The sequence below is a fragment of the Macaca fascicularis genome, chromosome 1, assembly GCF_037993035.2.
Source record: "Macaca fascicularis isolate 582-1 chromosome 1, T2T-MFA8v1.1".
Classification (NCBI taxonomy): Eukaryota; Metazoa; Chordata; class Mammalia; order Primates; family Cercopithecidae; genus Macaca; species Macaca fascicularis.
The window spans coordinates 78,200,525-78,222,920 of NC_088375.1; the positions used below are offsets into that span (position 1 = coordinate 78,200,525).

The 22,396-nt window shown below is 41.0% G+C and overlaps 2 pseudogenes; both read right to left on the reverse strand.

Moving 5' to 3' along the window:
• Window positions 1-18,185: 18,185 nt before the first annotated feature.
• On the reverse strand, window positions 18,186-19,834 carry LOC102132438 (X-ray repair cross-complementing protein 6 pseudogene; annotated as a pseudogene).
• A 1,100-nt stretch (window positions 19,835-20,934) lies between these two features.
• Window positions 20,935-21,907, reverse strand: LOC102132816 (large ribosomal subunit protein uL10-like; annotated as a pseudogene).
• Between the last annotated feature and the right edge of the window lie 489 nt (window positions 21,908-22,396).

Below are 22,396 nucleotides of genomic sequence, written 5' to 3' on the forward strand. Positions count from 1 at the left end.
GCCTCAAATAAAAGATTTCTTCTGATTCTTAAAATCCTGTCAGGATCTCATTCAGATCTCTAAGGGACGATTATACTTTCTCATCATCTAGTTGTTCAACACCAGTTTGAGCTATTAGTGTACTCATTCATTCAACTATGCCTTTGGCAAATGCTTTTTAGTACCTACTCTGTGCCAGGCATTACTTGGCCACCGCTTCCTCCCTGCCCCTTGTCTCAATATCCATTCCACATTCTGAATGAATTCAATGGATGAGGCTGAAGAGTCTGAGAGAAGCAATGTGATTCATTTATGCATCATCTATCAAATGCGACATGTGGATGTTGGGACATGGCACTTGAGAACACAGGCTGCCTCCCTTCCTCAGCTGTTGCAGGAGTGCACTCTGTCAAAATGCATGTCCAGAAAGGTCTAAGTCCCTAAAGTGTGGTGTTTATTAAGAAAAAATTCGCCTTTTATATCCTCCAACATTTCTAGTAAAATATAACCATCCTCAATTTGCAACCACAGACTTCTGGGACTACAGCTATTATTGGCTCCAAACCCTCTCCTCTGTCATTCATAGATTGCTGTCTGTGAGGGCAAGAACTTTGTATTTTATTCATCTTTGCATCCCCAGAGCATAGCATGTAATAATAGTTTAATTTTTTTTTTTTTTTTGAGACTGAGTCTTGCTCTGTTGCCTAGGCTGGAGTGCAGTGGTGCGATCTCGGCTCACTGCAACCTCCACCTCCTGGGTTTAAGCAATTCTCCCTACCTCAGCCTCCTGAGTAGCTGGGACTATAGGCTCGCACCACCACACCTAACTAACTTTTGTATTTTTAGTAGAGTCGGGGTGTCACCATGTTGGCCAGGCTGGTCTCAAACTCCTGACCTCAAGTGATCTGCCCGCCTCAGCCGCCCAAAGTGGCGGGATTACGGGTGTGAGCCACCGCGCCAAGCCTAAATAATGTTTTAAAAAAAATTAAGTTATTTCTCACAAACAATGTGCATACGGTTTGCTCTCTTTACTATCTAACCCACACAACTGACCTGGTACCCCCTAGTCCTCACATAATTCAGCTTAGAGATCAGTTCCTCAGGGATACCTTCTCTAATACCAAAGCTAAGGTCTGGGCCCCCTATTATGAGTTCAGAGAACACCTTAGGTTTAGGGTTCTACTTTATAGCACTTACTATACTTTTATTTATGTAATGTTTGTGTTCTGTACTGGAATAAGAACCCCAGGAAGTCTGTAACATTCCCTTATCCTCAGGGCTATTATTTATAATCAATACCTAAGACACAATAGATGCTCAGTAAACATTTCTGGAATAAATGAGTTTTGATCAATCGCATTTATGAGACTAGTCTCTCTCTTCTTCTCATCCTCTACTCTACATGGTGATTTACATCCTTTCCAAACTGGTGTGTTTTTTGTTGTTGTTTTGTTGTGTTTTTATTTTTGTTTTCCTACTGTCACTTTCCCATTCCTACCCACTACTGGTTGAACCCATGTCTTGGGGAGTAGATGTCAGGGTGGCTACACATTTTCATTTTGGAGAGTAGTTTCTTATTGTTTGCACTTCTCCAGGGCTTGGACTGATAAGGCAGTGGAGTCCTTCCACCCTCAGAACTTTGCCTTTTAACGTGTTCCTTGGGAATGTGCCTGTCAGGCTCTACGAAGAAGTTATTCCTCCTTTTGATGAGAAATTGAGACTGCCTGAGCTCTTTCCCTGCTTTAAATGAACCACTAGAGGGGGCAGTGACCTGCTCTGCTGCTGCACCTGCATTGTACCTGTGGGATATTAGGGTTAGATGGATCTTAATGACTTCCTGGGCCACCTTCTCCCATCTTCTAAACAAATAGAGATGAAGAAACTTGCCTAAGGCTACAGACTTGATCAGTGACAAAACTAGGCCGAGATACCAGACCTTGTGCTTTCTCCTCCAGCACACTGCCTCCTGCCCTGCAGTCCTTGGAGGACTCTTGCAGGGTCTGGTCTACTGATATGGATCAATTTTGTTTGTTTGTTTGTTTGTTTTTTGGAGACTGAGTCTCACTCTATTGCCCAGGCTGGAGTGCAGTGGCGCGATCTCAGCTCACTACAACCTCTGCTTCCCAGGTTCAGGTGATTCTCATGCCTCTGCCCCACAAGTAACTGGGATTATAGGGATCTGCTACCACGCCCAGCTAATTTTTGTATTTTTAGTAGAGATGGGGTTTCACCATGTTGGCCAGCCTGGTCTTCAACTCCTGACCTCAAGTGATCTGCCCGCCTCGGCCTCCCAAAGTGCTGGGATTACAGGCGTGAGCCACTGCACCTGGCCAGCTATGGATCAATTTTGACAAGACTGATGAACTCACCAAGAATTCCTTGAACCACCAATGCGATTATCCACATTGATTTATCAATGGTCCATAGGTATGTGTGTGGGCTAAAGGGAGGAGTAGTAAAAGGTAATGGAAATTATGCTCTATTCCACCACCTGTGGAAAACAAGATGTAGTGGATGTTGCTAGCTATTGTCTTTTTGTCATCCAAGCAAGCTTTCTCATCTCCCTTTATTCTGGTAACTGCCCTCCCTCCTCCTCACTCCCTTTGCAGAGGCAGGGGCCAGTATCAGTTCTGGCTAATCATAGCTCCCCATTTCTTCCCATTCAGCAATGGTTCAGGAGAAGGTATAAACTCAAGCTGGCTTTGTTATAGTCCTTCCCTGAGATTTCTGAGTTTAAAAACAAGAGAAGCAGTGATGTTTCCTTGGGGTCATGGTACCATAAGGATATGAAGCTAGAAGACTGTGGCTATCTTTCTAACCAAACAAAGAAGACCTGCTATAGGAGCAGATCAGAGAGTTAAGCAGAGACTCAGAGAGAAAAGCTGGATGTAAGATTGAATCACAATCCCAATTCTTCAGCCCTGGATCCGACATCTTTTCTCAGGTTCTTCAAGTTACCCTACTTTATTATGCCTGGCTACACGGGCCTATCAATTCCCTTCTTTTGTTTAAAGATAGTTGGAATTAGATTTTTATCACTCACAATGAAAAATTTTGACTAGAAATTCTAGAGACCAAACATACCAAAAAACACCCCCTGTTTTAGGTAAACAGTTTGTCTGTAGTCACTGTGGGTGTAGGGTAATATCGCCTTTCCTCTGACCCTAAACTAAGGAAGGATAAGCCAGAAGTCAGTCTCTCAGTATAAACCTCATGGGTGAGTAGTGATCAGCTTTTTGTATTTCCTCACTATTGTCTGTCTTGGTCAGCTCAACCAGGAAGGACAAGTTGCTACTGAGGCCAAGAGCAGTGGTCAGGTGGCTTAGTTAGTTCTTTTCTGTCTACAGCACAAGACTTACTACCCAAATATCCAGCTGTTTTGCAACCCGTACCTTTGAGTGGTGTGAGCTAGTGTGGCATGTCTACACTGACTCTGGAAGCCAGCATGGGGTGATAGAAGGAGCACCAGACTGAGCCTTGAGAGAGAGGGGTCCAGTCCCAACCCCATTCTTTTCTTATTGGAAGACCCCCTGCTGAGACATTTGACTTCTCTGGGCCTTAGTTTATCAGGTTACAAAAAAAGTGATACTTGGACAACAAGATCCTAAGATACCTTCTGGCTCTAAAATTACATTATTATCAAAGAACAACTCAAATGCATCCCCTGTGAATGGCATTGACCTCTCCGTTCTTATATCAAAAAGATATCACAATTTAACTCCACTGTTTTTTCATTAGTCCTTAGGGCAAGCCACTTGCAATATCATTCAGTATCTTTCAAATAGAAATCTCTGCTTCTGGCACAAAGGAACCCCTGCCCTCCTTATTATTTGTTACCCTTAGGCCTGTTTCAGCTATGCCAGGGAAAGCGAATCTCTTCTTCTGAAATATTCATTACTGTGAAGCAGCGATTCTGTACTTCAGGGCCTAGGAGGGGAGAGATTTCTTCACATTCTCACCTCTGCCGCCCAGACTCCCTTTGACACATCCACCACCCAGACTGCAGAGTGGAGGGTTGCTAGGAGACCAGGGTGGCAGACAGGCAGGATCCAGAGGGGCTCAGCTAGTTGGGAAAGCTGCAAGGGTGAACACAACAGTTGAGTGAAAAAGGAAACAAATACTTCCTGGACTCCTGATCTAGTTTTAAAAGACTGAGGTAAATACACATGGGGGTGGGCTGGGAACGGAAAGGGAGGAAGTTTCGGGGAAGAGCATATAGATCAGAGGTGGAGATGCGACATGAAGCACTACAGGAGGTGAGCACTGCAGGAGGCTGCGTAGATGGCAGACACCAAAGGCTTATTGCTCAGAGGAGATAAAAACAAAAGTCATTTTGATTGACACTCCCGGTGAACCTGAATGAGACTAATAGTGGTCTGCTTTCCTCAGGGCTGCCACAATGGCTGGGTGCCTGCAGGACTGCTAAGATCCACTGACTGTCTGATGCCATCTCTCCTGGGCCCGATCTCGTCTCCAGGAAGCACTGATCCAAGTGCAGATGTATTTGAATTGCTCTGAATAGCAAGAGGGTGATCCAGTAGAGCTCAGTGTTACTGCGTGGGGAGCAATGGTCAACTGGACCCTGATGGGACACCCTTAGGACACAAGGTTAAGGCCACTCCAAAGCAAAGGGCACTCTACTTGCTCAGTCATGCTGTTAGCAAGGCTACGAGTTTGCTTGACGCAGTGTCTTGGCACATGGTAAGAGCTCAAGAAATGGTTGGTTTTCAAAATGTTATTGTTATAAGGGTCCTTACCAATGGGTATTGAATATTCCTCTACTCCCTTCACCCCTAAGATTTTGCTTGTATAATTATTTTGAAGTGACATGAATTACAAATATATATATATATATATATATATTTTTTTTTTTTTTTTTTTTTGACAGGGTCTTGCTCTGTCACTCAGGATTGCGGTGGTGCAATCATGGCTCACTGCAGCCTCAATCTCCCAGCCTCAAGTGATCCTCCCACCTCAGCCTCCCAAAGTGTTGGGATTACAGGCATGAGCCACTGTGCCCAGCCTGCCTTGTCTTCTTTTAATGGCCCTCTATAGATTTCATGTCCCATTCATATACCTATGGGAGGCCGAGATGGGCAGATCACGAGGTCAGGAGATCGACACCATCCTGGCTAACACGGTGAAACCCTGTCTCTACTAAAAAATACAAAAAACTAGCCGGGTGAAGTGGCGGGCGCCTGTAGTCCCAGCTACTCAGGAGGCTAAGGCAGGAGAATGGCGTGAACCCAGGAGGCGGAGCTTGCAGTGAGCCGAGATCCGGTCACTGCACTCCAGCCTGGGCGACAGAGCAAGACTCCATCTCAAAAAAAAAAAAGAGAATTACACACTCAGGGTCAGTTTCCTTCAGCCAATCAACAGGCACCATTCACAGGCACATTTGCCCACATAATGTGAACCTGATATGCCAAAATATCTAACTCAATAAAATATGAACTACATGTTACCGTATCTTGCCAGGAAAAAAATATCATCTTCATTTTATTTCTGATTTTTAATCATGAAATGTTTTATTCGTGTTTAACGTGGCATGTGGGCTGCCCCAGAAGTCATTGCATTTTTAGGGGGACAGCATGATCCTCAGGTGAGTTATTGCTGATCTGTACAATGCTGCCTCTGCCTGAGGTTATGGCTTACTGCTCATAGCAGCAGCAGCAACAGCAACAGCACAATGACAGCAAGCTCCGTGTTAAAAGGAATCACATCCTAGAATGATGTAATGTTTCCGGACGTGCGATGGTTGGGTCACATGAGGTCTGACATCATCTGGAGCAGGGAGCTTCCAGGAATGCTGCCTCTAGCAACTTTACTGGGCAGACACTGGAGCACAGCTCTTTCAGGAGACAGAAAGGAAAACAAAGCAGAGCAAAACAAAAGCTACATGCCAGCTTCAAAAATCTGAGTAGTCAAATCACAAGGGGAGAGAAAGAGAACTGTCATACTTACTCCAGAGACTCTAAACCTTCACTTTTCAGCACTCAGACAAATTTGTAATGGAAAGGAACTTGGGAGGCTTTATCTGGTTCAAACTTCTGCCTCTAAGGAAGATTCTATCTAAAACTTCAAAGCATATAAAAACCTCCAGGAGAATGATGATGCATAACCTCCTTTGGTGAGTGGCTCCAATGTCACTATCTTTAGAGCAGTGAACTGGCTCTAAAGACTCAGCCGGCCTAGCCCCATGTCTGGAAGGGGTGGCCACGGGGGAGGGTTTGGGCATGTTCCTCCAGCAGAGATTCATATGCATTCTTGTGAGAAGAGAGATGGAGTCTTGGGGAGAAAAATGTAAAGGTCAGTAAATAAAGCATCTGTAGCCTTTTGGATGGACTAAATATGTTTTTTAAATTCAAAGATTTGCCTTTATTAATCATGATGACATTTTTAATTGTAAAATTTCAAATTTGTCAAAAAACTGCAAAAAAATGCAAGGAAATACCAATATATGTCCTTCACGTAGACCCATCAATTAACGTTTTTCCATATGTGCTTAATTTTTCTCTCATTAGTGTGCATGCGCGTGCGCACACACATACATACATAAATGTCTTTAGGTGACATTCCCTAAACAGACCCACACACACACCTTCAGGTAATGTTACATATACATTACATAAAAGGAAAAAGAAAGCAACCTGCCTATCAGTCAATTTTCTGAAGCATTGTGATAAAGTATACACATTTTTTACAACCAAGGTCACTTCCTCCTCTCCTTTTCAATCGTCTCACCCATATTGAGAATCTCTTCTTTAGAATCAAGAAGTTTGTTCTCGTATTTGGCTTTCTTACACTTAAAGATAAGCTATATAATTTTACCCTCAAAATACTGAGATTTTACCCTCTCAGTATAAAAAAGAAGACAGCTGTCACTATCATAAACATACTGTCTGCCTCTTGAATTTCACCAAAGAAGAAAGGCAAGTGCTGAGCATGTAAAATGGATTATCTTGAGTCCTGGCCAAACGAGACAATGGCCAGGATTCAAATACTTTCAGTTTCCACCCATTTTTACCAACCACAGATTAATAGAGTTGTTCTGTGATGCTTAGTTTTTTTGTTCTGTCTCATATTCAGCAAAGGTTCCTTAAGGAACTTCATGGGCAGAGTACTCAGCTGTTCAACTCTGAATCCTTCAGTCACTACTCTGCCATCTGACTCCTTCAATGTGTGAAGTTTTTCATATAAAAAGATAAACTGTAAAAAGACCTTTCTGCTGAACCCCTTCTTAAGCCCCCACCTTGCCTTCCCATTTCCGCATACTGTGTCTTCAAACACTCAACATACTCGAAATATATATGCACGTGTGCATCACCACTAAAGTTAACAACTCAAACCAACAGTGGCTTACTGAGCATCTACTAGTTCCTGGAGATCTCTAGCATGACTCCTGCTCCCCTGCAGTTTAAAATCTAGCAGAGAAAACTGATATTAAATATTTACACTTGCGATGCACGCTATATTAAGAGAAACAGGCCAGGCATGGTGGCTCTCACCTGTAATCCTAGCACTTTGGGAGGCTGAAGTGGGCAGATGAGCCCAGGAGTTTGATATCAGCCTGGGCAACATAGCGAGACCCCATCCCTACAAAAAATTAAAAAATTAGCTGGGCATGGTGGTGAGTACCTGTAGTCCCAGCTATTCAGGAGGCTGAGGTGGGAGGATCGCTTGAGCCCGGGGGGATTGAAACTGCAGTGAGTCACGATCGCGCCACTGCAGCACAGGTTCTTGTGGGACTCAACTTCAAGCACTGTCTTTAGATAGTGATGGATCTTTAGTGCCAACAGCTTGGCAGAGCAGAAGCAAATATCTGAAAGAGTGGTGCTTTCTGCCATATTACTGGTGGGGAACCAACGCTCAGACAGGGTAACTTGCTAATGGACACATAACATGTAGGAAGCATCTGGGGCCTGAATACTGGTTAGTTTAGGCCCAGCACTCCTATGCTGAGGACTATCAAGTGCTAGATTCTCAATGCCTGAGAAAGGCAAAACCTGAATCCGTAAGAGTGTGAGGAGTATAGTAATAACCTTCCAAACCACAGAAGTGCAGACTCAGGCTCTGCAGCTATTAGAAAAGGAGCCCAGCAGCTGTTTCTGTCCACAGCATGTATTAGAGTATAAATAAATAAGCTTTTCTTTTGAACATTGGTTTTCATTGTCTATTGGTGCTTTCTGGGTCCAACAAATTGTTTCACTAAGCTAAGTGCCAGAATTACAATAGACAATACCACTATGTATATCTATTCTGGCAGAATCTTCTCTCCATTCCTAAGTTGGGAACCACCTCATCTGGAGCTAACGTTAAAAGCCTCTGGGTAGCCAGTGAAGGTAGGAATTTAAGCCTGCCTTGGATTATTCCAATGACAAACATACTTTTTGACCCATGCCTCACTTTATAATGAGAACTCAATCTTAGCAGCATTTATGCTGTAAGTGTTTATATCACCTATCCTCAGTTAAAACCTCTCACTTTTTCCTATCCTGATCATTAAATACTGGGGGTGCGGAGTTTTAGAATTGATAACACTACAAAAATTTTCCCTTTAAAAGTGTTGAATTAAATTTTATTATATATGCATTGAAAATATAAAGTCAAAAGTGAAAAATTCCGTTAATCAGACTTTTAGTTCCAATTATAATGAAGTAGCTGGTATGGATTTACCTTCCTATAGCGACTATAAAACTGCACAAAATATATGAAACGATTTTTTCTGTTGCTAAACATCAAACACTGCAACACTAAGCTTCTTGAGAAAAGGAGAAAATGCACAGTAACCTCCACATTCATCCTGGATTTCTGCTTGGGGGCTATTTCCAAAATATGTCATAAGGAAATGGAGTCAGAGAGTGATGAAAACAGAAATTGGAATTCAGGGATGAAATAGCTGAAATATGTGTGACAAGGTATTGGGAAGGAGAAAGCGGCACAGAGAGGGAGACCTAGAATTCTGCAAGGGAGTCCTCTTCAATCTTTGGTCAAATACTAAGCTGCACAAGTGGATAGGAAGACTCCATGAAATCAACTGGAGATCCTGGAGGATACACAGTGCTGGGGAAGCATTTAAATTCTAACCAGAGTAAACAGACCATTCTATGTACTCTGAATATTTAGATAAGAACATAGAAAGGTTACACTTTAAGGGAAGGGCTAAGTCAGTCCTAGAGTAAAGGTAACTCTTCACCTGGCCTAATACATAGTAAAACTAAGCTTCAGCAAGATTAAACTAAATCACCAGTTAACTATCTGCAAGAGCAATATTTAACAGTCTTAAAAGAAGACAGTAAAATCCATTGTGTTATCCATAATGTCCAACTTCAATAAAAGAAATTATTCATCTATAAAGAGATTAGAAAACAGGAACCATAATAGGGAGAAATGACATTCAGTAGAAGCAAACCCAGATATGAGATATGGCACAGGTATTGGAATTAGCAAAGACTGTAAAATAACTTATAAGTATGTTCAAGAAACATATTTATAAATGTATAAAAAATGAATGATCAAATGGGAAATTTCAATACAGAAATGGAAACTATTTTAAAGAAGCAAGTGGAAATTCTAAAAAAAAATACATGAAATAAAAAATTTATTGACTGAGGTTAACATTAATTTGACCACTGCAGAAGGGGAAAAAAATCAATAAACTTTAAAACACATCAATAGGAGCTAGCAAAACAGAAGCACAGAGAAAAAAATGACTGCAGGAAAAAAGAACCAACTTCAGTGACCCTTGGAAAAATATTGAGTGGTCTAACATATTTGTAATTAGAGTCCAAGGCAAAGGAGAGACAGAAAAATGTATTTGAAGACATTTTGACTAAAAAAAAAATTCAAATTTGATGGAAAATATCAACCTATAGATTCAACAGGCTCAACTTACCTCAATCAGGATAAATACAAAGAAAATCATAGGTATGCCCATCATAATAAAGTTGCTAAATCAAAGATAATCTTGAAAGCAACTGGAGAGGAAGAAAGGATATATTAAATACAGGACAACAATAATAGATATGACTGCTGAACTTCTCATCAGAACTAATGCAAGACAGAAGACAACTGAATGACATCAGTTGTACTGATGACAGAAAAGTACTGAGAGAAAAAATAAACTATTAGCCTAGAAGGAAAATATCCATTAAAAATGAAGGTAATAAAGATATTTTAAGGCTGGTGGCTCACACCTGTAATCCCAGCACTTTGGGAGACTGAGGCAGGATGATTGCTTCAGCCTAGTAGTTCCAGACCAGCCTAGGCAACAAAGAAAGACCTGAGACCTGTCACACACACACAAAAAGAAAGAAATTAAAAAAGAAGATATTTTTTAAAAAGCTGACAATATGATACCACCAAACTTGTACTACAAGAAATGTTACAGTAAGTTCTTCAGGATGAAGGAAAATAACATAAAACAAACTTACACCTAAATGAAGAATGCTGTAAATAGTAAATATGTGAGTAATTATTAAAAAATACTTTTTTCTTGTTCCTTGAGGCCGGGAGCTATGACTCACACCTGTAATCCCAGCACTCTGGGAGGCTGAGGTGGGCAGAACATTTGAGGTCAGGAGTTTGAGACCAGCCAACATGGTGAAACCCCATCTCTACCTAACAAAAATACAAAATTAGCCAGGCATGGTGGCACACACCTGTAGTCCCAGCTACTCTGACATTGAAGGGGAAAATTGTTTGAACCCAGGAGGCAGAGATTGCAGTGAGCCGAGATTGCACCACTGCACTCCAGCCTGGGTGACAGAGAGAGACTCTGTCTCAAAATAATAATAATGATAATAATTTTTCTTGTTCCTTGATATTCTAAAAGACAATACACTGTTCAAAGTGAATATAATTATAGTACTATATTATGAGTTTTATAACATATATAGAACTAAAATTTTTGACAAAATCAACACAAGGAACATGGAAGGGGTAAGTGGGAACATTGTGTTGTTAGGTTCTTACATTACATGTGAACTGTAAAATGCTAATTCAAGGTGAACAAAAAATAAATAAAGAAGTATAACTAAAAAGGCAATAGATACAATCAAATATTTTATTAAATATATTGTATTAATATAGTGTATTAAAATGCTGTATGCTTTGATATTGTATTAAAGTAATAACTAATTCAATAGATATTAGTAAAGGAGGTATAAAAAGAACAAAAAACACATAGGATAAATAAGAAACAAACAGCAAGACTTAAATCCAACCATATCAATAATTACAATAAATGTAAATGAATTAAACCCATTAAGAGGCAAAGATTGTCAGATTGGATAAAAAGCAAGATCACATTGTATTTGTTTGCAAGACATGTACATGAAATCGAAAGAAACACATAGGTTAAAAGTGAAATGATAGAAAAGATACATTATGCAAACACTAATCATGAGAAAGTAGAATAAATAGGAAGAGAGAAGGTTAATGAGAGAAAACAAAAACAATAAACTAAAAGGAGCATCCAATAGGTGCAATATTTAATTAATAGTCATTCTAGGTAATGAGAACAGAGGAAACGAAAATATACGATCAAAGAAGGAGTAAGAGAACTTTTCCTAGATTTGAAGGACATAAATTTCCAGATTACGAAGGCCCACAACTGCCTAATAAATAAGGAATCAAGCCAACTTCTACAACATCAGTGACAGAGCACATTGAAAATCGTCAGAGAGAAAAATAGAATATATACATAACTTCTGGAATAAGAAAGGGACCAGACTTCTCAATCACTGGAATCATAGGAAAGCAATGCCTTCAAAAGCCAAAGAAAAATTCTTTTCTTTTCTTTTTTTTTTGAGACGGAGTCTCACTCTGTTGCCCAGGCTGGAGTGCAGTGGTGTGATCTTGGCTCACTGCAACCTCCGCCTCCTGGGTTCAAGCGATTCTCTTGCCTCAGCCTCCCAAGTAGCTGGGATTACAGACACCCACCACCACGCCTAGCTAATTTTTGTGTTTTTAGTAGAGACCTTTCGCCATGTTGGCCAGGCTTTTCTCAAACTCCTGACCTCAGGGGATCTGCCCACCTCGGCCTCCCAAAGTGCTGGGACTATAGGTGTGAGCCACTGCACCCTGCCAGAAAAATTATTTTCAATCTAAAATTCTACTCAACCAAGCTACCAGTCGAGTTTGATACTAGATAGAAGACATGTTCAGACATGTAAGGTCTCAAAAATTTACTTCCCCTTTCAAAAATCTACTGAAGAATGAGAACCACCAAACAAGGGAGTAAACCAAGAACTAAGCAGCCAAGAAACAGAGGATATAACACCGGAGTAAGGAGAAAAATTTCTAAGATGGTGGAAATATAAGTGTCCCAAGTTTTCTGACTAAGCATCCAGCCTACAGTGTATCCAGCTCAGATTGGAGTAGGATGACAGAGTACACCAGGAGAGATGTCTCTAGGGATGAAAATGGATTTGATAGAGTATCTGATGAACTTGCAGAGAAAAAAAATGTTTCATGATGATGATTTCCCAGCCTCTTTTGCACTTACGAATCGGCAAGTAACATAATTTTGCCCAGTGAGATGCAAGCTGCATTCTACTGGGTAAAAATATTAGGAAAACTATTATTTTTCAATGAAAAATCAAAGACCAGCTGGCACACTCGCTCTGGTGTCCTCACTCCTTCCTCCTGCCTGGAATGAGGATGTGGTATCTGAAGGACATAGAGGAACCATCTTGAGACCAAGAGAACAAAAACCACATACTAAAGATTTTGTAGGACAAGGATCAAGAATTCTGCAATATGGATGATATTATAACTAACAGAAGCAGTATTTCCCAAAGCATGGTGGGGAATGAGACCGTTTTTTATGGAACTGTACCCAGACGTAGCATTAAACAGCCTTGAGTTACATACACTAAAATTCAGCCAATCATTATCACTGTTTTTTTCTCCTGCTGAAATGACTGGCTTGCTTAATGCACAAATAGTCCAACCTTATTATTGCAACTATCTTTGAACTACCTTTCAGAGGAAGGGTATGTTGTAAATTTTTAAAGCTTCATATGTTACTGGTGTCTCAACATGTCCACAAACAGGCTGTGAGCATCTTGCCTAAGCAACCAGGTGCACCAGTTGGATGAAGCTGGTCCCTACTACAAGTTAACTTTTTACCATAACTTGACTGTGACCTAGAGACATTCAAATGCACCGATGAAACCCCCTCATGTTTTTTGCTTGTGTACTTCACCTGGACTCCTAGTAAATCCACTTGCCCAGGGGTCCTTTCTCTTGACTCCACTCCTGCTTCGTTGAGTCCGCTTCTTTAGTACTCTTCCCACGAGGCCCCCTGCATGGTGTGATCTGTGTCCCATTCTAGGGCCTGTGAGTATAATAAATCCTTTAATTTTGTATGTTTCTCTGAGTGCAAAGGATATTCAAATAGGAAGAGAGGAAGTCAAATGATCTCTGTTAGCAGATGACATGATTGTATATTTAGAAAACCCCATCATCTCAGTCCAAAATCTCCTTAAGCTGATAAGCAACTTCAGCAAAGTCTCAGGGTACAAAATCAATGTGCAAAAATCACAAGTATTACTATACACCAGTAATAGACAAACAGAGAGCCAAATTATGAGTGAACTCTCATTCACAATTGCTACAGAGAGAATAAAATACCTAGGAATACAACTTACAAGGGATGTGAAAGACCTCTTCAAGGAGAGCTGCAAACCACTGCTCAAAGAAATAAGAGAGGAACAAACAAATGTAAAAACATTCCATGCTTAGGGATAGGAAAATGACCATACTGCGCAAGGTAATTTACAGATTCAATGCTATCCCCATCAAGTTACCATTGACTTTCTTCACAGAATTGGAAAAAACTGCTTTAAAGTTCATATGGAATCAAAAGAGAGCCCATGTAGCCAAGACAATCCTAAGCAGAAAGAACAAAGCTGGAGGCATCACACTGCCTGACTTCAAACTATACTAAAAAGCTACAGTAACCAAAACAGCATGGTACTGGTACCAAAACAGATATATAGACCAACAGAACAGAACAGAGGCCTCAGAAATAATGTCACACATCTACAACCATCTGATCTTTGACAAACCTGACAAAAACAAGGAATGAGGAAAGGATTCTTTATTTAATAAATGGTGCTGGGAAAACTGGCTAGCTGTATGCAGGAAACAGAAACTAGACCCCTTCCTTGCACCTTATGCAAAAATTAACTTAAGATGGATTAAAGTCTTAAATGTAAAACCCCAAACCATAAAATCCTTAGAAAAAACCTAGGCAATACTATTCAGGACACAGGCATGGGCAAAGATGTTACAACTAAAACACCAAAAGCAATGGCAACAAAAGCCAAAATTGATAAATGGAATCTAATTAAACTAAAGAGTTTCCACTCAGCAAAAGAAACTATCATCAGAGTGAACAGGCAACCTACAGAATGGGAGAAAATTTTTGCAATCTATCCATCTGACAAAGGACTAACATCCAGAATCTACAAGGAACTTAATCAAATTTACAAGAAAAAAACAAACAACCCCACCAAAAAGTGGGTGAAGGATATGAACAGACACTTCTTAAAAGAAGACATTTATGCAGCCAACAAACTTATGAAAAAAAGCTCATCATCACTGGTCATTAGAGAAATGCATATCAAAACCACAATGAGATACCATCTCATGCCAGTTAGAATGGCGATCATTAAAAAGTTAGGAAACAACAGATGCTGGAGAGGATGTGGAGAAATGGGAATGCTTTTACACCGTTGGTGGGAGTGTAAATTAGTTCAACCATTGTGGAAGACAGCGATTCCTCAAGGATCTAGAACCAGAAATACCATTTGACCCAGCAATCCCATTACTGTGTATATACCCAAAGAATTAGAAATCATTCTACTATAAAGACACATGCACACGTATGTTAATTGCAGCACTGTTCACAATAGCAAAGACTTGGAACCAACCCAAATGTCCATCAATGATAGACTGGATAAAGAAAATATGGCACATATACACTATGGAATACTTTGCAGCCATCAAAAAGGATGAGTTCATGTTCTTTGCACGGACATGGATAAAACTGGAAACATCATTCTCAACAAACTAACACAGGAACAGAAAACCAAACACTGCATGTTCTGACTCATAAGTGGGAATTGAACAATGAGAACACATGGACACAGAGAGGGGAACATAATACACTGGGGCCTGTCGGAGTTTGGGGGAGTAGGGGAGGGATAGTATTAGGAGAAATACCTAATGTAGATGACGGGTTGATGGTTGCAGGAAACCACCATGGAACATGTATATCTACGTAACAAACCTGCATGTTCTGCACATGTATCCCAGGACTTAAAGTAAAATAATAAAAAGGAATAAATTTTCATATAACCTTATTAAATTCATTATAATATACTATAAGGGAGGAACACAGAAGAAGTATCACTCCATTTCACTCCATTTTGAACTACAGTTCTAAGGTAACTATTTTATCAAAGGTAATCTTCCTTCCTAGTATTAAATTATGAAAGGGATATCGTTTTGCCTCATAAAACTGGTCATTCTTTACAAGTTCCTGCTATTCTTCTTTTCTCCTACCTAGAGAAGCTTTTGAAAATAAATGAGCTGAAACATATTACTCATCTCTCTTGTCTCTATGAGTCTTTCGTATCTAATGTTAACTCTAGTCCGTGGGGAGTTGGATGTCCCTCCTTAATCAGATTTGATAAAACAGCAAGAGGTTTCCAAGAAAATACCAAAAAAACTAATTTCGACAAAAAGAAAAAATTTGGCCTCCAGTTTTCCAGATGTCGGTGGATTCTGTCCAATACAGGTATCATGTAAAATTTAATTTTAGAACCTTTGAGTTCTTCAAAAGAAGATATTTAACAAACTGTGGGAGCTGATGACACTTTTAATTATTTATAATGTAATTTTCTCAGTAAAATGAGCCCTGCTTCAAAAGGGAAAAGGGAAAATACCAATGATTTGCCAGGCACTGTATCTTCTTTAATTTTCATAACCACTGTGAGGAGTGGTATTCTTATTAGTGCTCAAACGGGCTCACAGAAGTAGATAACTTGGTCAAAATCACTTAGCCATTAAGCGGTGAAGTTGGAATTGGAACTCTGATGTGTGTGACCCTCATTTTGTTGCTGTTCCTCTGCACGTGGAATTTTGGCATCTTCATTGCTGTAGAAGAATGAAGTTAGCCACCACTCCTTTTGTTGACAGATTGACCATAAGGCCTTTCTAGAAGTGATCACTGAACTGATGGTGTTAGCTATTTCTCCTCAGACTTACTGATTGATTGCCTTTGTGTGCAAAAAGCTCTGTGTTATAAGACAGAAACACTAAAGAATAGCAAACAAGATCTTTGCTTTCCAGGACATTCAAATCTAATTGGAGGAAGAGAACATGTAAATAAAAACTATATATCACCAGGTACTAATTAATTAGCCAGAGACAACCTAATGTCTCTTCTTTTTTTTTATTCTAAAAATAATAACTACATATTGCAGGAAAATCTCCTCTAATCTCATCATCATTTCCTCAATTCTTCTTTTGAATGCATATGTATATTTAGACATTTAATTGAATGATATTTATAAACACTTGTATATCCTATTTTTTATTGAATATTGTATTATGAGCACTCTTTCATGACATTATATTATTCCAATGTATAATTTTTAATGGCAGAATAATATTCATAGTATTTTAATTTGTAATGTCTTCTGGACATTTAGGTTGTTTTTAATATTTTTAATTTTTTATAAATTATATTGCATTGAACATCCTAGACCACAAATCTTTTCTCATGTCTCTACTTATTGACTTAGGATAAATTTATTCAGGAGGAATCGAGAATAAATTTCTGGAGATTCCTGATATATGTTGAGAAGACACAAGATAGAATGGAGATCCCTAAACAGATTTCGGGTGCACCACTTTGGGCACCACCACTTTGGGCACCAGGCCCTAGAAGCTAAAGTACCACATTATATCTCCAATTCATTCACCAGGTGGTCTGCATTCTTTGCTTCCTTGATTTCTCTGAATAGAGCTTTCCATTCATTTGAAGGGGCACTTTCTGGTGGTGCCTGATGGCATTTTGCATTACATTTTATTTACTGCAAAATAAATTTTATTTAATGCAAAATGCCACCAGGCGCCATCAGAAAGTGCCCCTTCAAATGAGTAGAAAGTCTCCTTTTGTGATTGGAGTATAGTTTGATAGAGTTAGAATTCTTTGCTCTTTTCATATTAGCTACTTAGGATCTATACAATATTGCAACAGAAATATCAGAGTGTCTTGAGGCTGGCTGACTGGGGCCTGATATCTAGCATTCTAAGAAGGTGCAAGAGAAAGAAACTAGCACTGGCTGAGACTCATGAGCATAAGCCCCTTCAAATTGAGAGAAGTGTCTGCATTTGCAGTCGGACTTCTGTCATCAGCCCTGATTCCTGACGTAATGAGTTGTGAGTTGTTATAATCGTGGAAGACAAATGGCTTGAGAGGATAACATGGATGATGTGATTTCAAGAGGAGTTCAGTATAAACTTTTGTGAAAAATCATTCTGATAAACTGATCTTAAGACATCACACCATGTTTAATGGCTCATGCCTGTAATCCCAGAACTTTGCAGCACTTTGGGAGGCTGAGGCGGGCAGGTTGCTTGAGCCCAGGAATTTGACACCAGCCTGGGCAACATGGTGAAACCCTATCTCTTAAAAAAATACAAAAAGTAGCCCGGCATGGTGGTTCACGCCTGGAGTCCCAGCTACCTGTGAGGCTGACAGGGGAGGATCACCTGAACCGGAGGAAGATCTGAGCCATGATTGTGCCACTGCACTCTAGCCTAGGACTCTCTCTAAAAAACAAACAAAAACAAACAAACAAACAAACAAAAAATCCCGACATCACATTGTTTACTCCCTTGATGCTGCTCGGAGTGACACTTGGCATCAGGAGGGCAGTATAGTCTCTCCTTTTTTTCCTACTGTACAAAGTTAGGGCTCTTCATTCAGGCAGTAGAGTAAGGAACAGCGAAGTGGGAGGGCTACACCATTGCCATGGCAACAGAAAGCCTCATAAAGATAAAGTCCCTCTGCTTCTGTCAGGCAGGCTCTTCCTAGCTCAGCTGACACCAGTTTTCACTGGCTGAGAACAAGGCCAGGCAGCCTGGCTACAATGTGGAAGCGCAGCTGGACGCGTGGCCTCTGGTCAGTTCTGGAAGTGATCGGTGAGGGTTTCCAGTGGCTCCTGCTTCTTCAGCTCATACCCCAGCAGGCCTCTTTCAGCGTGGGGACAGCAAACTTGCCCAGTGTGCCGTTGCTTGTGTGGTTCTTCAGCTTCTCTTCTGAATACTCCACCTTGGGCCTTTTGCTTCTGAAACCTTCATTATTGTGTTTTATGTTGCTAACTTTCCCTTCAGGATTGTAATCTGGTGGATAGAGAAGTTCCTTAAACTTATCCACCAGTGGGGAGCCCAGTCTTTTATTCATTGCTTCAACCTCAGGCAATGTCAGGTCCACTGCTTGCTCAGGCTCCATCAAATCCAAGGTCAAGGCCTCCAGGTTCCTGGAGTGCTGCTGCAGCACAGAGTTCTCAAAGCTGTCACTTCTGTATTTGAATCGGAGCTTCTGAACAATAGCCTTCACCTTGTCCACCTGCTCTGGGGTTGCCGTGGCTTTTTGAGTAAAGGGCACCTTCCCTTTATTATCAGCATAGCATAAAAAGACCAGCTGGAAGCCTGCAGGAGTCACCTGAATTTTCTGATCATCCAACTCCTCTTCCTGTGGCACCAAAGCCACAAAATAAGGGGGGATGTTCCTGCAGGGTGTGTATCTGCACAATGCTGTGACCTCCTTCTCCAGACACATGATGAGTAGAGCACTGAACAGGGTTGAGCTCCCATTCATCAGCGACTCCTCAGAGTACACAAAGAAGGAGGGCCTTGGGTAATGGTGCTTCTTCAGCTTTACCAAGGGCTTAAACCCATGAGAATCAAACCTGGTTCATCAAACTATTTTAGCTCTTCTGTTTCCTCTTTCTCCAGTATAATCTGATGCCTTCCATACATCTGAGACCTCGTGGTATCTCTAGGCAGAAGCAAACTGCCTGTATTTACATTACATGTCCAGGTCTTAGTTTTCACCGATTCATCTATTTCTCGATAGAGTTTTATTGGAGGAGGCTTGAGAGCCTTCTGGATCAGATTATAAATGCCCACAGAGAGCACTATATCTTTGCTAAACTTCAACTTTAACCTGCTGAGTGCTCACTTCCTGATCTCCTTGGCTCAAAACTGCCTCAACAGGTCTTCTAGCTTGCTGGATTCCTCAAAGGGAGCCCTGAGGTCCTCATCCTCTGCTATGCTGATGATATCTCTGTAAAACAAAGATATGTCAAAGCCTCCAGGTTTCTTCAGGTGCATCAAGTCAAGGAAGATGCCTGTATCTCAGTGGTTATTGGCTTTGGTCCTGGCCCAGCTGGCTTTGACACTGTCATTGCCTTGGGGGTTGTCTTCCTTGGTGAACAACATGACTCCTCTTGTACAGTACATTGCTGAAGAGGTTGTTGGCACAGACTCACAACATTTCACTGAGTGAGTAGTCAGGTCCATGCCCATCGGGTCTTGAAAACGTTTTTGCCCCTACTGCCCCTTAAACCGGTCAAGCTCTAGAATTCGTTTTGCACCTGGATTATCCAGTTCCTGGATGCTCATGTCAAAAGGAGTCAACTCATCTTCACTCTGAGATTCACACATAGCTGTGGAGGCATCAACCAAAAAAATCAAACTATTTCTTCCTGAATATTTATAGTCTCCACTTGCTTCACATGATTCTCATGGGTTTCAAGCCCTTGGTAATGCTGAAGTGCTGTGGGTCTGTGCAACCTCTTTAGCGATGTCCAGTTCAAAATGTTCTTATTCTGCTTCTTGATCGCCTCCAGTTTTGTAATAAGACTTTCACCCTGACATGTTGCTTACTGCTCACTTTGGTGCAGGCCAGGGCAGAATGGTCTCTTAAGATTCTCTCTGCCAGTCTGGTCTCTGTCTCACTACATTATTTCAGAGACCCAAGAGTGTTCCAAAGGAATGTTCTGATATTGGTAGCAATACACATCATCAAATTGCTCTCTAGAAATGTATACATTTACAACTCAATCATAAGAGTACGTAACTGTGCTCCTTACAATGTATCCTATTAATGTATATCCTAATAATGTATCCTCCTTACAATATTACATGTAACCAGCATGGAATATTATCTTTTAAAAATCTTTGATGTATTACTAGTTGTTTTTGTGGAGTGTTGTGGCTCAGGCTTTTTGAAGAAGCCTAGGATAACACAAACATAATTCTGGTTAAAATTGATCAGCAAAGATGAGTGGTGCTGGCAATGACTCATTTTGGCTGACAGTGGGGGAAATAAAAGATTTAGCAATGGGAAGAGAAAATGATAAGTTTGGTTTGAGCTAAGATAAATTTGGATTATCTGTGGGACATCCAAGAGGTGGTATGTAATAGGTCATTGAGTATCTCTGTGTGGAGGTGTGAGATGTAAGTAGAACATTTAAGTATTAATATATGGTAAGTGGATAAATCATAAATGTAGGTACAATAGTTCAAGAAGAATTCAAAATGGGCAAGCAGTTGAATATGAAATCTTGGGGAATATCAACATTTAAAGGGGTGCAAAAGAAGCATAAGCTAAAGGTACTTTTTTTTGAGAGAGAGAGATGGAGTCTTGCCCTGTTGCACAGGCTGGAGTGCAGTGGTGCAATCATAGTTTGCTGAAGCCTTGAATTCCTGGGCTGAAGCAATTCTCCCACATCAGCCTCTGGAGTACCGAAGACTACAGGCACAAGCCACCATGCCCAGAGGAAGGCACTTTTTTTTTCTTTTTAAAGAAGCCTTTATTTCCTTGTTTTGCGAATAAAGCTGGCTGAGTTGGTTGCTTTTTGGTGATTAGTCAAAGAGACGAAATCCCATATACTTGTCCGACTCCTCCAACTCTTCCTTGGCTTCAACCTTAGTTGGGGCTGCAGCAGCAGCAGGAGCAGTCGTGGCAGCAGTGGCCACAGGGGCAGCAGCCACAAAGGCAGATGGATCAGTCAAGAAGGCCTTGACCTTTTCAGCAAGTGGGAAGGTGTAATCAATCTCCATAGACAAAGCCAGGACTCGTTTGTACCCACTGATGATAGAATGGGGTACTGATGCACCAGTTGGGTCGCCAATCTGCAGACCAACACTGGCAACATCGCGGACATTCTCCAGGAAGTGAGAAGGCAGTTTCCTCTGTGACGTCAAGCACTTCAGGGTTGTAGATGCTGCCATTGTGGAACATCTGCTGGATGACCAGCCCAAAGGGGAAGGGAGAGATATTCAGTAGTGTGGCTTTGCTGGCTCGCACTTTGTCTCCAGTCTTAATCAGCTGCATATCACTCAGGATTTTAGTGGCACCCCTGGAGATTTTAGTGGTGATGCCTAAAACCTGGAGAAAGGTTTTAGGTGATGCCTAAAACCTGGAGAAAGGAGGTCTTCTTGGGCCCCAGACCAGTGTTCTGGACTGGCACAGTGACTTCACATGGGGCAATGGCACCAGCATGGGCCACAGCTGGCACCTTGTTGGCCAGCAGCAGGTCCCTGATCTCAGTGAGGTCCTCCTTGGTGAACCCAAAGCCCACATTCCCCCGAATGTGAGGCAACAGTTTCTCCAGAGCTGGGTTGTTTTCCAGGTGCCCTCAGATGGCCTTCCACATCATGATGTTTTTGACCATCAGCACCATGGCCTTCCTGCAGAGGGACATGCGGATCTGCTGCATCTGCTTGGAGTCCATACTGTCTGCTCCCACGATGAAACATTTCAGATAATCATCCAAAAGTTGGATGATTTTAAGGAAGTAGTTGACTTCCAGGTCACCCTGTCTTCCCTGGGCATCATAGTGGTGCATCAGGGATTGTCACACGGGGTTTAAAGACGATGTCACTTTCATGAGGACACCTGGTGAGAGGAGGCACTTTTTATGAATAGCCACAGGGGTAGAAAGATAACTCAGAGAGCACTGTCATTGAAGAAAAATAAAGAGACTTTCAGAAAGGAGAGAATAGCATGTCACAAAGAAAGAAAATTGATTAATTATTAATGATTGGGAAATGGTGATTTAGTCTGTTTTGTGCTGCTATTACAAAATACCTGAGACTGGATAATTTATAAAGAAAAGAAATTTATTTTCTCACAGTTCGGGAGGCTAGAAAGTCCAAGATTAAGATGACGGCAGATGATGTTTTCTGGTTAGATCTGCATCCTCCAGAGGGAAGGAACGCTGTGTCCTCACATGGTGGAAGGCTAAAGAGCAAGCCAGCTGAGTGCTACAGCTCTTTAAATAAGACTCTTTAAAGAAGACTCTTTAATAAAGGCCTTAATCCC